The 13,919-nt window shown below is 35.6% G+C and overlaps 1 protein-coding gene across 6 annotated transcripts in view; it reads left to right on the top strand.

Moving 5' to 3' along the window:
* Positions 1 to 13,919, top strand: part of ASH1L (ASH1 like histone lysine methyltransferase) — a 108,170-nt gene that overhangs the window by 761 nt on the left and 93,490 nt on the right. The window contains exon 2 of one of the 6 annotated variants that reach the window (XM_016221376.2): positions 191 to 239. The exons of the other annotated variants lie outside the window; for them this stretch is intronic. The gene's annotated coding sequence lies outside the window, so the exon portion shown is untranslated. The remainder of the gene's footprint in view (positions 1 to 190; positions 240 to 13,919) is intronic. 6 annotated transcript variants of the gene reach the window in all.

Here is a 13,919-nt window from a genome sequence, read left to right as displayed (position 1 = left end):
AGCGGTGGTAAGAATGGGGGAGGGGAAAGTAGGGAAGGGGATCCTGAGCTTATCGGGAAGTCCCTCCTGGCGGGGGTGAAGGGGTGTCCCTTACTGGCGGGCTCCTGGCTTGGGGGAGGGGGCGGGAAAGTAAGCAAGTGGAGGCGGAGTCGTCTGTGTCCCTGACAGGTTTATTTTGTGTGTTGTGTAGGGCAAGATTGGAGCATCCCCCGAGGTCCAGATTGTGTCTGTTAACGCGGGTAAGAGTGGCAGGAGAGGTGATCTTTTGAGGGTAGTTTATCTGAATGATCAGGTCTGTTCTATCCCTGACACGCTGAACTATATGTAGGAACGACAGAATAATCTCAGTGTTGTAAGTTTAATAAGTGTTACTGGTTAGTTTGTACATGGAAAAACATGTTTTTGGTCTAGAAGACAGAATGCCTGTTGGTGTATAGCGGCTGTTTGTGTGTGTGTGTAAGGAAGGAAAGTGTTCCGGAAGAGTTTGCTTGTATTTGTATAAGGCTAATGGAGTTCCCCTTATAAGTTAATTATTTTTAAAATAAAACTTGGGATGTTCCCTGCTGGTTGATATATGTGTGTATTTTAGGGTTCGGGAGCACGTTATTATTTGCTGAGAAAGAGCAGTCATGGCAGTAGTATTTTAGACATACTATATACTCTGTATGTGTGGGGTCAGGGATGGGAGAAACTTGTCAGAGCCAGTTGTGGTCTTACGAATAGTTTGTTTTTCTGAATAAAGTGAATTGTGTAGAGTGAAGGCCCAGATCATCTTTAACAGAACAATTATTGTGAGGGTATAAAGAATGCATGGCCTTTTTGTGGACCGAGTTTATATCAACACTCTATGATAGAAATAAAGCATTTGTATTTTTCAGACTGTACTTTCAGTTTTTTTGTGATCCTAAATCCCTGTGAAAATCGTAGAAGAGATGTTTCCTCCCATTTTACAAAATAGGAAATCCAGACTTAAAGAGAGAACTTTTCCAGGGTCACATGTTAAATTGGGCACAAAGTTGGGACTAAACTCAGATATTTTGACCACGAGTCCAGTAGTATGTTCATCATACAACAGAGCCTCAGGAGGTCTTTGTCAGGCAAATTTGAGTTTATTGGAAAGATAGGGGCATATGTGACTAGTTGGGTAATATATTTGATACAGATCAGTTGTGTCAGACATGTATATCGAATGTAGGTTGTCCTTGCCTGGGTTGGCCTGTATGAAAATGTGTATCCATGACTATATTATTTTTTGTTTATGGGGGAAGCAGATAATTTCTCACACTGAGACTTGTGTGTTTGAGAGAGGGATCTTTCATAGCTTAACTTGTACCGGAGCAGCTGCGTGGGGGCTGACAACTTAACTTTTATTTTATTTTCACAGCTTAACTTTAAATCTGTGGGAGGAAGGATCTTTCATTCAGTAAACAAATATTTATTGAATAACTACTTAGTAATTGGTCCTGCCTTGGGCTGAGGATAATCAAGGTGACTCCTTTGAAACGGCCTGAGTAGATATGAAGGGAGACTTGTCTTGACAGTGATGTATATTAACGCCTGTGAGGCAGTGTGGAATTGAAACTAGAATACCTTCCTAAAAAATCTATTCAGTTTGGAGGGAATTTAGATCTCCCATACATTTTAATATGGAAGGATACAAGTGTACATAAGACTCTTAACAAGGTAGCCAAGTTGTGATAGACTGTGTCTTGTTTTGTTGTTGTTGTTTTTTGGCATTTATGAGTAAACTGTTTTGGGGATCTGGGAATTGTCATATGTGCCTGTGGATATTGAAACATTGGCTAGGCTGAAGAAATTCTTCGAAAGACTGATTTTATAGTAAGGATCCTCTCTATGAATATGAGGGAAGGAGGCTTGAGCAAAGCCAACTTTATTTCTCTGGAAAATGGAATGTTTTTGATGTGCTAGATTAGTGGTTCTTAAAGTTTTTTTGGGACACATCCTCCTGAGAATCTGGTGAAAGACCGTTGCTCACTAGAAAATGAGTAATCACACAAATTATGCATACAATTTCAGGAACTTAAATTGTAATGGAATAGAACCAATTTATATTCAGGTCTCATTTGAAAGCCGTTTTTTTTTTTTCGTTTTTTTTTTTTTTCCTAGTTTTGTTTGGGGGTGAGGATGCTGGTATGCGTTTAAGATGAAATATTCTGTGATCTTATTTGAGCATGCTGACAGGAAGGAGAACTTGAAGATTCATGTTTTTAAATTATTTTTATTTCTTTGCATACTTATTTCCGCAGTGTTAGCATATGATTCTGAATTAGGTGATAAGAGAATATAATATAGCACAAATGTTTATAGATTTATTTTTTTGTTATCTTTTTCTTTTCAAACTTCTGTCTTTCCAGTTTTGTGTGGGAATGAGGTGTTTTGAAGCTCATTTCCTGAAGTTTATCTTAGCTATAACAAATATTATGAGTTAATTCTATGCAGGGGATACAAAGTTGAATAATATATGGCCTCTGCCCATGAAGGCATTCTAACCCAACTGAAGCTATGAATTATATGATGGTAGGGACTTTCAAAAGGGCAAGGAGGAGGGAAGCATATTCCTGGGAGTTAAGGTTTCATGACTTAATTGCAGAGTTTTTGCCACTACTTAGGAAGCAATAAAGTCTTCATACTCTATATGCAACTTTGTAGCTAAAAAATGTGCTTTGATATGGAATGATTGATCATTTGATGTTTTTGGATTGAGGAACTCTGGTTTGAAAGGAGGCAGGCATTGGTTGCATTCCTTATCTTGTTTTGGATGTATTTCTGTAGTAAGTTTATGTAAAAAAGGTCTTAATGTCATTTTTGGATATGCATCTAGAAAACCCTTCTCGGGTAAAATCCAATAATTATTTCACAGACTACTCATGAATTTAGTACTGGAAATTAAAAATAATTACTGCATTTTTAAAAGAACAAGAAATTCAGAAAGGTGTTTCAATAGGACAGATTACAGGATTCAGCAAGATAATGGAGAGATCTTAAGAAAAATGGTCTGATTGTCTCCTCTTTATTGTCATGGCCTCTGTGTAAGAATATCATGTAATTTTATGAAAAGTTTGATATTTTCCCTAATTTTTTTTTTTTAATCCTCACTCAAGAATAATTTTTCCAATGCTTTTCAGAGAGAGTAGAAGGGAGAGAGAGAGAGAGAGAGAAACATCATTGATGTGAGAGAGACTCATTGACTGGTTGCCTCCCGCAGGTTCCCCGGCCAGGTCAGGGATCAAGCCTGCAACCAAAATATGTGCCCTTGACCAGAATTGAACCCAAGACCTTTCAGTCCTTGGGCTGACACTCTAATCACTGAGCAAAACTGGCTAGGGCATAATTTCTCTAATTTTTAACTTGGGTAGTAGGTTCATGGCATTTTAAAAACATATGTTGTGTATGTGTATACAGGGTGGCCCAAAACACTTCGAATGATTATGAAGTCAGTGTTTGTTAACATAAGTTCATTTTCAAAATTTAAAAGAATCTACAGAAATAAATAAATTTTTTGATCAATGTCTGTTTTCAAACTGATGACTGTTTTGGTCCATGCACTACTGATAATGCGAAGCAGTGGAATTGCAAACGTCAAGAATCATTATATTCGGTATTTGTGTGCCTTCAATTCATTGATTGTTGCTGGGTTTTGTACCATAAACTTTATCTTTTATGTATCCCCTTAAAAAGAAGTCTAGTGGCACTTTAGGATGAATTTTGTTTGTTCAAAGCTTAGTCTGGCTTCGCCCATTATTTCAAATTAGCTAAACCCCTGAAAAGAAGTGAAAATTTAAGTGAGTTATCAACTGTTAAAATGTATATACATTTTGGGGGGCACCCTGTATATCTGTGCATATAGATACATATGTATATAGTTTCTTCTATGTATGAGATACTTCACAAAAAATAATGCTTATAATAAAAATCCTTCAGAGTCTTTAAGAATCAAGAATGGAAAGCAATTTTTCTGTTCTATTCTTGAATTGTATTCTAAAGTACACAACATAACTTCCCTATGTCTTTTTTTTAAAATGAATTTATTGGGGTGACACTTGCTAACAAAATTATACAGGCTTCTGGTGCACAGTTGTACAACACATTATCTGTACACTATATTGTGTGTTCACCACCTCAAGTCAATTCTCTGTCCATCATAACTTCCTGTATCTTACTAGGGTCTGTGTCTTTACAGAATTAGCAGTACTATTTGAGGCTTTATTCTAAGTCTTATTCTGTACCCTGTGAATAAAGAATTGGCCACATTCAATCCTGCCCAAAATCATCTGCCTACAAACAGTACAGAAGTTTTATCGTATGTGTAGGTGGTATGTTTCCAGTTAAATAATTTCTTATTACTATTTAGGTTACGTGTGTTGGTCTAAACCTTTTAAAGGTAGTATACAGCCTTACTGAAATCCATTGTGAGGTCTACTTTGTGTCTGTCTTTTCAGAGCATGGCTGCCATAAGAGGGAAATGAGATCAGTTTTTGTTTTGTTTTGAGCTATATTGTAGTGTGTGTTTTTTTTCCCTTTAAATTATGTATAGTGTGGCTTTTTGTTTATATTCTTTTGTGTGTAGAGGTTAGATTTTCATACTTATGACTTGTCATCTTAGTTAATTTTCAATCTTACATTTCATGTTTTAGAAATCACTTTTTTAGTGACTGCCTCATTGGGGGTCTTAATGTTGTGTGATGTTGAAGCAACATAAGTTGTGGCTTCAAGTAATGACAGAAATTTAAGTAATGAACTTACTGCTTTTTCAGAGTTGAATAACTTATTTAAGTTTGAATAATATAAAATTTTATTTTTAGCATTAATTGCTTTTGCCTTTTATAGTTTTTAGTCATTTGCTCTCAGACATATCCAAGTTGATGACAGGTTCGTATACTTTTCCCATTGTGTTGATTTTTTTAAATGTGGAAAATTTCAAACATATATGGAGATAAAGAGAATAGTGTAATAAGTTGTCATGTATTCAACATCCAGCTTGAATAGTTATCAACACCCAGTTATCACACTATATCCGCATCTACTAGCCTCTCTCTTTTTCCCCCTCTTTGATTATTTGAAACAAATCTTCCAGACATATTTCATTCATAAATACTTTAGCGTACATTCATTTCGCTCTTAAATGGGAACTTATTTCTCCATAGTTAGTTTTATATGACTTCAAAAATAAAGTATCCAATGACAGTTGGAACTAAACTACTTATACCAAAAATTTCTAATTTATATTACCTGTCAATAGGGATTTCCTATGCAAACTAAGAAGAAATGAGCTGAATAGAAATTCACCTCACTGCATTTAGATGTTTACACAGAAAAATGCAAGTTAATTCCTGTGTTTGCCCTCAAAGCTTATAATTTTTTACAGTTTTTTTGTTCTTTTTTTCATCAGAATGAAAGGTACTAAAAATATTTTCTAATTCCTCTTAGTTTCTCTTGATTTTCTAACTGCATACAGTTACTACAAATAAATCAGTTGATACTAGTGGTGTTGAACAGGAGCCGAAACTTGTCTAAAATCAACCTGATATTTAGAATAAAATACACATTATTTTGAATTTTGAAATTCTAATTGAGGACATTAGAAAATACAAACCATTTCTCTCTTTTTAACCCTCAAAGTTCCCTTCTAATGAATTTTTTAGACACACGTTGGTTGCCTCCTGCACTTGACCCAAGTGGGGTCCTGGGATCAAACCTGCAACCCAGGTATGTGCCCTTGACCTGGTATTGAACCCGAGACCCTTTTGTGTGCGGGTCACTGCTCTAACCACTTAACCACACCAGCTAGGGCAATACTTCCCATTCAATTTTTTTTTTTTTTTTTTTTAAATCCTCATCCCAGGATATTTTTTCCATTGCTTTTCAGAGAGAGTGGAATGGGGGGGGGGGGGGGGAGAGAAACATCAAGTAAGAGAGACACATTGATTGGTTTCCTCCTGCACGTGCCCCAGCCAAGGCTGGGGCTCGAGCCTGCAACCAAGGTACGTGCCCTTGGCTGGAATCAAACCCAGGACCCTTCAGTCCGCAGGCTGACACTCTAACCACTGAGCCAAACTGGCTAAGGCCCCATTCAATTTTATTTGTCCTAAGACCACCGGTGAACAGTGTGTCAGATTATAAAGTAGCCATATCATGGCTTCTTGGTGTAAATGACATTATTTAGAATGTGGAGGAGACATTCCTTATGATAAGGTTTCTTAATTTCAGCACTGCTGAAAATGAAAGCTCCAGAGTTTAAATACTTACTAATGTAGGCCTAACTGGGTTGAATGGAGAGAATGTAAAAGATTGCCTTTGAAAGAATAATCTGCTAGCTTTAACATATGAGAAAATGGGGGAGTGACTCAATCATGTATAATTATTTATAGTATAAAGGTTTTCAAAGAGGATTGGAGGATATAAATCTCAAGTAAGTAGAGATTCCATTAAGCTAAATGGTAACAGATTGGAAAGCTAAAGTTTATGTAGAAGCATATCAAAGAATAAAGAGCCATCACCTTGAAACTGCAATGAATTAAAGATTTAAGTTAATTTTATTTGTGTGTGTGTGTACGTGCTTAACTTTAAGGAAGAAACCTTGAATGAATGTAGAACAAGATTTTAATTTGGTGTAACAAGTATTTCTTCGGTTCATTTGTTTATTCATTTATTCATCATTCAGCCAACTAACATTTTTTTCCAGTGTTTAGTCCATTCCCATTTATGTGCTTAGGTGTTGGGAAAGAAAACTTTTTTTTTTTGCCTTACAGAGTTGCCAATCTAGTAAGAGAAACTTCTTGTTAGCAAACATATTATAATATGCAGTGTAACACATTTCTCCCAGACAGAAAGGAGAGAAAGTTACTAAGTCTGTAGAGAAGGGAAAGGATAGGGATGCCTTCCTACAGATGGGAAGAGCCAGGCTTTAAAGGATAAATATGAGTTATTCAGTAAGACTTAGGGCATTCTAGGTAGAGGATGATCATCTGCAGAGGTATGAGAATGAATATAACATAACAGAATGAGTTCAGGGTACTGTAATTTGGATCAGTATGCTTTCCACCCATTCTCCTTGCTGTCTTCAGTGCTATATAAGATTGGCCTTTGTACTTAGAGATCATCAACAAAATAAAGATGGAACTGTGTTCCATACGCTCTACTTAGACAAAATAGTATATTGTTACTTAAATGTAGTTTCTAATAAAGATTAAAATCAAGAAAATAATTAGTTATGTTTTAGTTACTCTGAAAATTTTTACTAGAATACACCCCACTCCTTCAGCATTTTAATTAATCAAGCCTTGATTATAATAGGTAACCAGCCAAATACAAAATTGTATAATTGTTTTTCATAATAATGAACAAATCTCCCAGCCTCCACATTGGTTTATTTTTCCTCAATTAGTTGAAAATCACAAACAGATTAAGATCATGGATTCTGAAATCAGATTGACTAGGCTTAGATCCCAGTTTTGCTACTTACTGGCGGCATAATCTTTAGCAAATATTTATGATTTTCGGTTTCCTTGACTGTAAAATGATAATGCTGATAGAGTTGTTCGAGGATTATATGAGTTAATGTGTGTAAAGTGCTTAACATAATGTATGTCATATAGCAAGTGCATAATACAGATTTGCTATTATTAGTTATTTCTCCTCTTTAGTTCCTGAAAAGATTATTTTTTTTTTTAGCAAAGCAAATGACCTCCTTTACATATATTTCTTATGGGAGGTAAGAATATGCAGAATACATTTTTTAAAGTATATATAAACAACTTTACATGTGTACATAGTTTTTCTAATTATTTTTTGGTTAATCCTCAACAGGATATTTTTTCCATTGATTTTTTTTTTTTTAATATATCTTTATTGATTTCAGAGAGAGGAAAGAAGAAGGAGAGAGAGAGAGAAACATCAATGATGAGAGACTCATTGATCGGCTGCCTCCTGCACGCCCCCAACTGAGGATCGAGCCCGCAACCCGGGCATGTGCCCTGACCGGGAATTGAGCCCCGATCACCTGGATCCTAGGTCAATGCTCAACAGCTGAGCCATGCCTGGCAGGGCTGATTTTTTTTTTTTAGAGAGAGTAGAGGGAGGGATGGGGAGGTAGGGAGGGTGGAGGAGAAAGAGAAACATCTATTGATTGCTCCCCCCTCGCCCCCACATGTGCCCCAACCAGGGCCTGGAAATGAACCTGCAACCAGGACACATGCCCTTGACCAGAAATCGAACCCACAACCCTTTGGTGCGCATGCCAATGCTCTATCATTGAGTCATACTGGCCAGGGCTCTAATTCTCCTCACATATGAATCCTACTTTTGTATTTTCCCACTAACTAGGCTAGGCTTTTGTTTGGCTTCATTTTACCTTCTTACAAAATCAAGGATTTTTCTCCCAAAATGAACAAGCATGTATCTTCCTGTGGGAGAGACACATCCATTGGTTGCCTCCTGCATGCCCTCAGTCGGGGTGGGGATGGAACCTGCAACCCAGGTACATACCCTGGACTGGAAATTGAACCCGCCACCTTTCAGTGTGCTGGCTGACTCTCTAACCACTGAGAGACACTGGCCAGGGCAAGTTAACTGTTTTTCTAAGATATTTTCCCTGTCCCTCCAAGTTCCCTTGATATACTACTTTGTGTAGTAGTACCTTCATTTCTTATGTTAAAGTTACTATTTATGTCATTAGTCATTTGTCTGCCTACTCCTCTAAAATTTAAAGTTCATAGGACCAAGAACCATATTTCTATTACTTATGGCTGTACTATAGTGGGTGTCAGAATTCTCAAAACATTTTAAGGCTCTTGGAATATTTTTTAAATGAATGGATAGATAAAGAATGATGAATTCATAAAGGAAATGATGGAATGGTTAGAAAGGTAGTTGGAGAATCCAGTAGACTGTATCATCATAGAAGCCAAGTGAGAGTTTCAAATAGCAAATATGCCAACTGTAGCAGGGAAGAGTAATAAGATCAGAACTCAAATTGATCTATGGGAGGCAGAATAACAGTATTTAAGAGGAGCCAGACAGACCTGGGCTTTATCTTTTATTGGCTGTTAACCTGTTTTTCATCTCTAGAAAGGGAATAATAATAGTAACTACGTCATGGTGATTGTGAGGCTTAAATAAGATAATCTATATAAAACACTTAGCATAGAACTTTGCACATATTTATTAACCAATGTCATCCAATAAATTTAATTTTTAAAAAAGGAGCTCAGTAAATTTTAGGTATTTTTATTACTTTTAACCCACTGTAAGGACTCATTATTTGTAGTACTTAAAAATATGTAGTTGATTTTATATTACCTTGCTGAACAAGTATTCTATCAAAGCATGTCTATACCCTTCCCACCCCTTATGATAGATAGGGTATCTACACAAAATGGTCTCCAAATATGGTTGAAGTGTTTTCCAGAGTGGTTTGGTATCTCACAGACCAGAGCACTATATTAACAGTGAATTTGTTCATTGTTATCAGATCCATTGTTTGTCACTGGGATGGATGTGAGATTAGTATGGGAGGTGTGGGGTAGGTAGTGGGCTTCACTTTATAAGAGAAATAGGGTATGGAGGTGTAAACAAGTTTGAGCAATTTCTGTTTAAAAGTTCCATATTTGTATATTGCTTGCCAGGTATTTAGTGGCATATTGCAGAGTATATAGCGAGTGGCAGTCATAAATCACTATGAATTGTGTTTTATTTTGTAAGTTTATAGGTAGTATCTAACATGTTGTTAGATCACACTTTGTGTTGATGTAATATATATTCTATTAATATAATTAGTAGTTTCCTAAAAAGTTTGTTCACAGCTAAAATGATCTAAGCTAAAGGGCTTCATGCTATAGATTTAGCTAGTTTCCCTTGAATTTGGACCAGGCTGTTCCAGATTGTTGTAGTGATTTGAAAACATACTGTAAATCCCAAAGTTGCAAGTGAAATAAACATTGGATTTTGCCTCTGAGCAAAGAGACTCTTGCAGAGCCTTAATTCTGTGTTTCTCCTTGGAACTGTGTTTTAAGTTGAATATATTGTGGTAGGAACCAGAATAAGTTGTGTAACAACATGGCATCCTTGCTCCTGGATGGAAAACCTAGATCTTTCTAAAAGCTGAAAGAATATTATTTATTCACAGAGAACATTGCTTTGAAAGTTCAAAACAGTATTCTGGCAGCTGCTGTAGAGACGGCTTTTCAAGAAGTTTACATTTAGCAGGTAAAAAGGATTCTTTGTTGTGAAGTATCTTCAGAATTTGGATTTATCTTTAACTAGAGACACTTAAATTTGGTATGTAGGGTTTGCCAGTCATGATTTTCCAGTCCCGTTGCCTAAATGGATTCACAAAATACGCCCTTAGGCATACTGGGGTTTTTTCTCCTTGATCAAGCTAGGGAACCATAGTATTTTCTTATTCTTTTTTATTATTATTAAATATATATATTTAAACATATCTTTATTGATTTCATAGAGAGGAAGGGAGAGGGGGAGAGAGAGAGAAACATCAGTGATGAAAGAGTTGTCATTGATTGGCTGCCACCTGCTTGCCCCTGACTGGGAATCGAGCCTGTTACCTGGGCGTGTGCCCTGACCGGGAATTGAACCTCAATCTTCTGGATCCTAGGTCGATGCTCAACAGCTGAGCCATGCCCAGCCGGGCTGTTCTCCTATTCTTAAATACATATTTAGGGTAGTGATCAATCTTTCCAAATTCCTTTTCAGCTTGTTGATACTCTGTTTTATAATAATGCTTGTGACTTGGATTCAGTTTTTTCCTTTTTTTAAATGAAGAGAATCATGCATTCCCAAACCCTTTTATGGAATGTTTTGAAAGTAAATAAGTACTGGGGGAAAAAATACTCTTGAGTTCTTTGTAAAAATACTGAAATTCTACTTTACATTTATAAATATAAAGTTTTCTGGAATTCTTTTATTATGAAAAACAAAAATTATAGGGAAATTTTAAAATTGTGTACTTGTGTGTAGTGAATATAAAAGTAGTTGTTTTGTGTAAATTATTTTTTATTCCAGAATTGATTTGTTTTTAATAACCTGAAAGATATATGGCAGGTCCATGACTTCATTAGTAACATGAAATCCATGATGGGCATTAGAAATTAAGAAACAAAAGAGGAGGAGGAAGAAAAACTAGAAAAGGAACAATAAGATATAGCCCACATAAAACATGGAATTAATTCAAATATTTATTGAACACTTCCTATGTGCCAGGTACTCTTCTAAGTACATTGAAGTAAACTGATAAAAAAGAATTCATTTTCTGGTGGACTGTACATTCCAATGGAAAGATGTAGACAATAAATAAATATACACCTTTCAAAAAGTTTTGTTATAAAGGTACAGAAATGGAAAGCTGGTGGAGAATATGAGGTGAAGAGGAATTTTCTTAGATGAGAAATACTGTAGTATGTTTTTGTGTTGATTGTATTATCCAGAGAAAAGGTGAGAAATAGATGATGTCAGGGAGAAAAAGGATACTTGCCTGAATATTGCCTTTGAGAAGACAACAGGGATAGGATTTAGTCCTCAAGTGGTGGGATTGGTAGTAGGAACAATTTATATATTATGATAAGGAAAGCAGATACAGGCAGGTGTGGGAGCTTGTGGTAGTTTTCTTCTGATTGTTTTTACTGCCATCATCAGATTGGAAGCAAAATCAGTGAGTGTGGAGATGATATGAAATAGCTGTCTAGGAGAGTGGTGGTGGAGTGAATAGATTAGGGGAATGTATTACAGCTCTAAGAGCCACTTGAGATTAGAGGTCAGGAATAGATAAAGTGAAATTAGTGAACATTGTTTTTCTTAGACCAGTTGATGGTATAGATATAGAAGAGATATAAGATATGATTTGGAAGCTATTACTAGTGCAATTAAGATATTTTAGTAAGTTTACAGAAAACCACTTGTATGAAATGTAGTCAAAAGACAATAAATCTTATATGTAGGTTTCTCATTTCTAACACAAAATGAAGTCATGTAAAAAAAAAAAGGGGGGGGGGGAACATTTTCTACATGCCAAACATTATATTAGAAGCTATAGGGGCCTTAAAATTCTTTCCTTCCTTTCCACTACTTATTGGGTACTAAAACATGTGATGTTCATTTTTCCAGGTCCTGGGGATGTAGTGAACAAGCTAGAAAAGTGTCCTACCTGCATCAAGCTTACATTTTAATTATAGTCTATTTGGAAGGCAGCTGATAAATGTGGAGCAAGAATAAAAAATTACCCAGGTTGTGAGCCTATATGGATAATAGGCATTCGGGGAAGAATCAGATCAGTGCAGGCTTAAATATAGATCTGAGAACATAGGTCACAATTCATTATCCAAGTGTCTTTGATGCTTTTAGAAAGATACAATGTAGATTAGGTTACTTCACTTCCACTGTGGTGTTTAGAGTATCACTCCTCAGTCAAACACATTAATATTTCACCATTGAAATGTATAACTTTTCACAGAAATTGTGGTAATTAAGACAAAAATGGATCCAGGTCAGGTCACGTCAGGTTTTGTTACTAGTGAATTATGAAAATACTTTTGGTTTTCAGACTTTTGAGTTTCTGGATTGTGAACCCGTCTTGGTGAAGATAGGACTTTGTATATTTAAAGGGAAAGAAAACACATTTCATAGAAGTAGGAATGAACATGATTTGTTAGGGACAGTAAAGAAAACTGAATCAGTTAAACCATAGAGATTGTATGTTGGGAAATAAGGATAAACAAATTTAAATAGTTAGAGCCATACTATGAAAAGCCTTGAATGCCACTGTGAAATATTAATATATGAAGTGGTAGACAGCAAGAATTGCCAGAGTGAATTGATTGGAAAATTACTTTCAGCTGTTTGTGTGAGTGAGTAGAGTGGGAACAAACTAAAAGTTTTAGTCAATTGGCCAATGTTTGTTGAGTAACTACTTTAAAAGCTGCTGCTACTACTATTAATAGAATACCTTTTATTGAACCATGCTATGTGCCAGTCATTTGGGCTATACATTTTACTTACATTCCTTATAGAAGTTACAAAACAATTATATGGTCTTTGGCCTTGAGAATCTTATAATCTTGTTGGAAAGAAAAGTCTTAGGGCACAAAGTTTAAACTATAAAATATTCTACTTAGTACTTGGGACTTTCTATGTGTTTGTATTTGTAAAATTATGTCAACTCCTGGATCTTGTTTTGGACATATGCTTGAAATAAAGACTAGCCTATCAATCCTGAAGAATAGTAAAGTGCTTTATTTTGGTTTTATATGTACTCGTCAGTCTTCTGATTATAATATGGTAATCTGGTTTCTTGAAGATCTCTATGAGAAGGGGCTTACCCTGTGTAGATTATTCAGATTATCAAGTAGGGTGTACCACCCACTACTGCAAAATAAATTGGCATGCTAGTTTAAAAATATTTTATGAATTTGGGGAATTGAAGCATGACAACTATTTGCTATTAGGAAAACTTATAAAAATAAATTTCTGGTTTTCAAAGTTTTTGTAACAATTGTTATAAATAATGTGTGATTAGTTGCTTAACTTTTGTCTTTCTTACTGGAGTATAAGGCTTGTTTAAGAACTGGGTCTGTTTTGTTGAATACTGTATTTCTAAGGTATTGCACAATGCCTTGCACAAGATAGATGCTCAGAAATATTTTTGAATGAATTCAGAGTTGAATTGTACAACAGATAATTTTAGCCTAAGGGTCCGAACGTAAAAAGCCTGACAACCTCTTATTAAAAAAGGTTGGCGCACTGAAACTAGCCAAAAATATGATTCTTATCTTAGGCTTGTGTTTATAGAAACTTTTTTGTTGAGTTATAGCAGTGGTTCTTAAACATTGATTTGCACTATACCAATCAGCTTGTTTATGATATTTGTAGAATAATACTCTGAAAATTTAAAT

The sequence above is a fragment of the Miniopterus natalensis genome, chromosome 19, assembly GCF_054644295.1.
Source record: "Miniopterus natalensis isolate mMinNat1 chromosome 19, mMinNat1.hap1, whole genome shotgun sequence".
Classification (NCBI taxonomy): Eukaryota; Metazoa; Chordata; class Mammalia; order Chiroptera; family Miniopteridae; genus Miniopterus; species Miniopterus natalensis.
The sequence above is the reverse complement of the archived record's forward strand: the minus strand, read 5'-3'. Positions and strand labels throughout refer to the sequence as shown.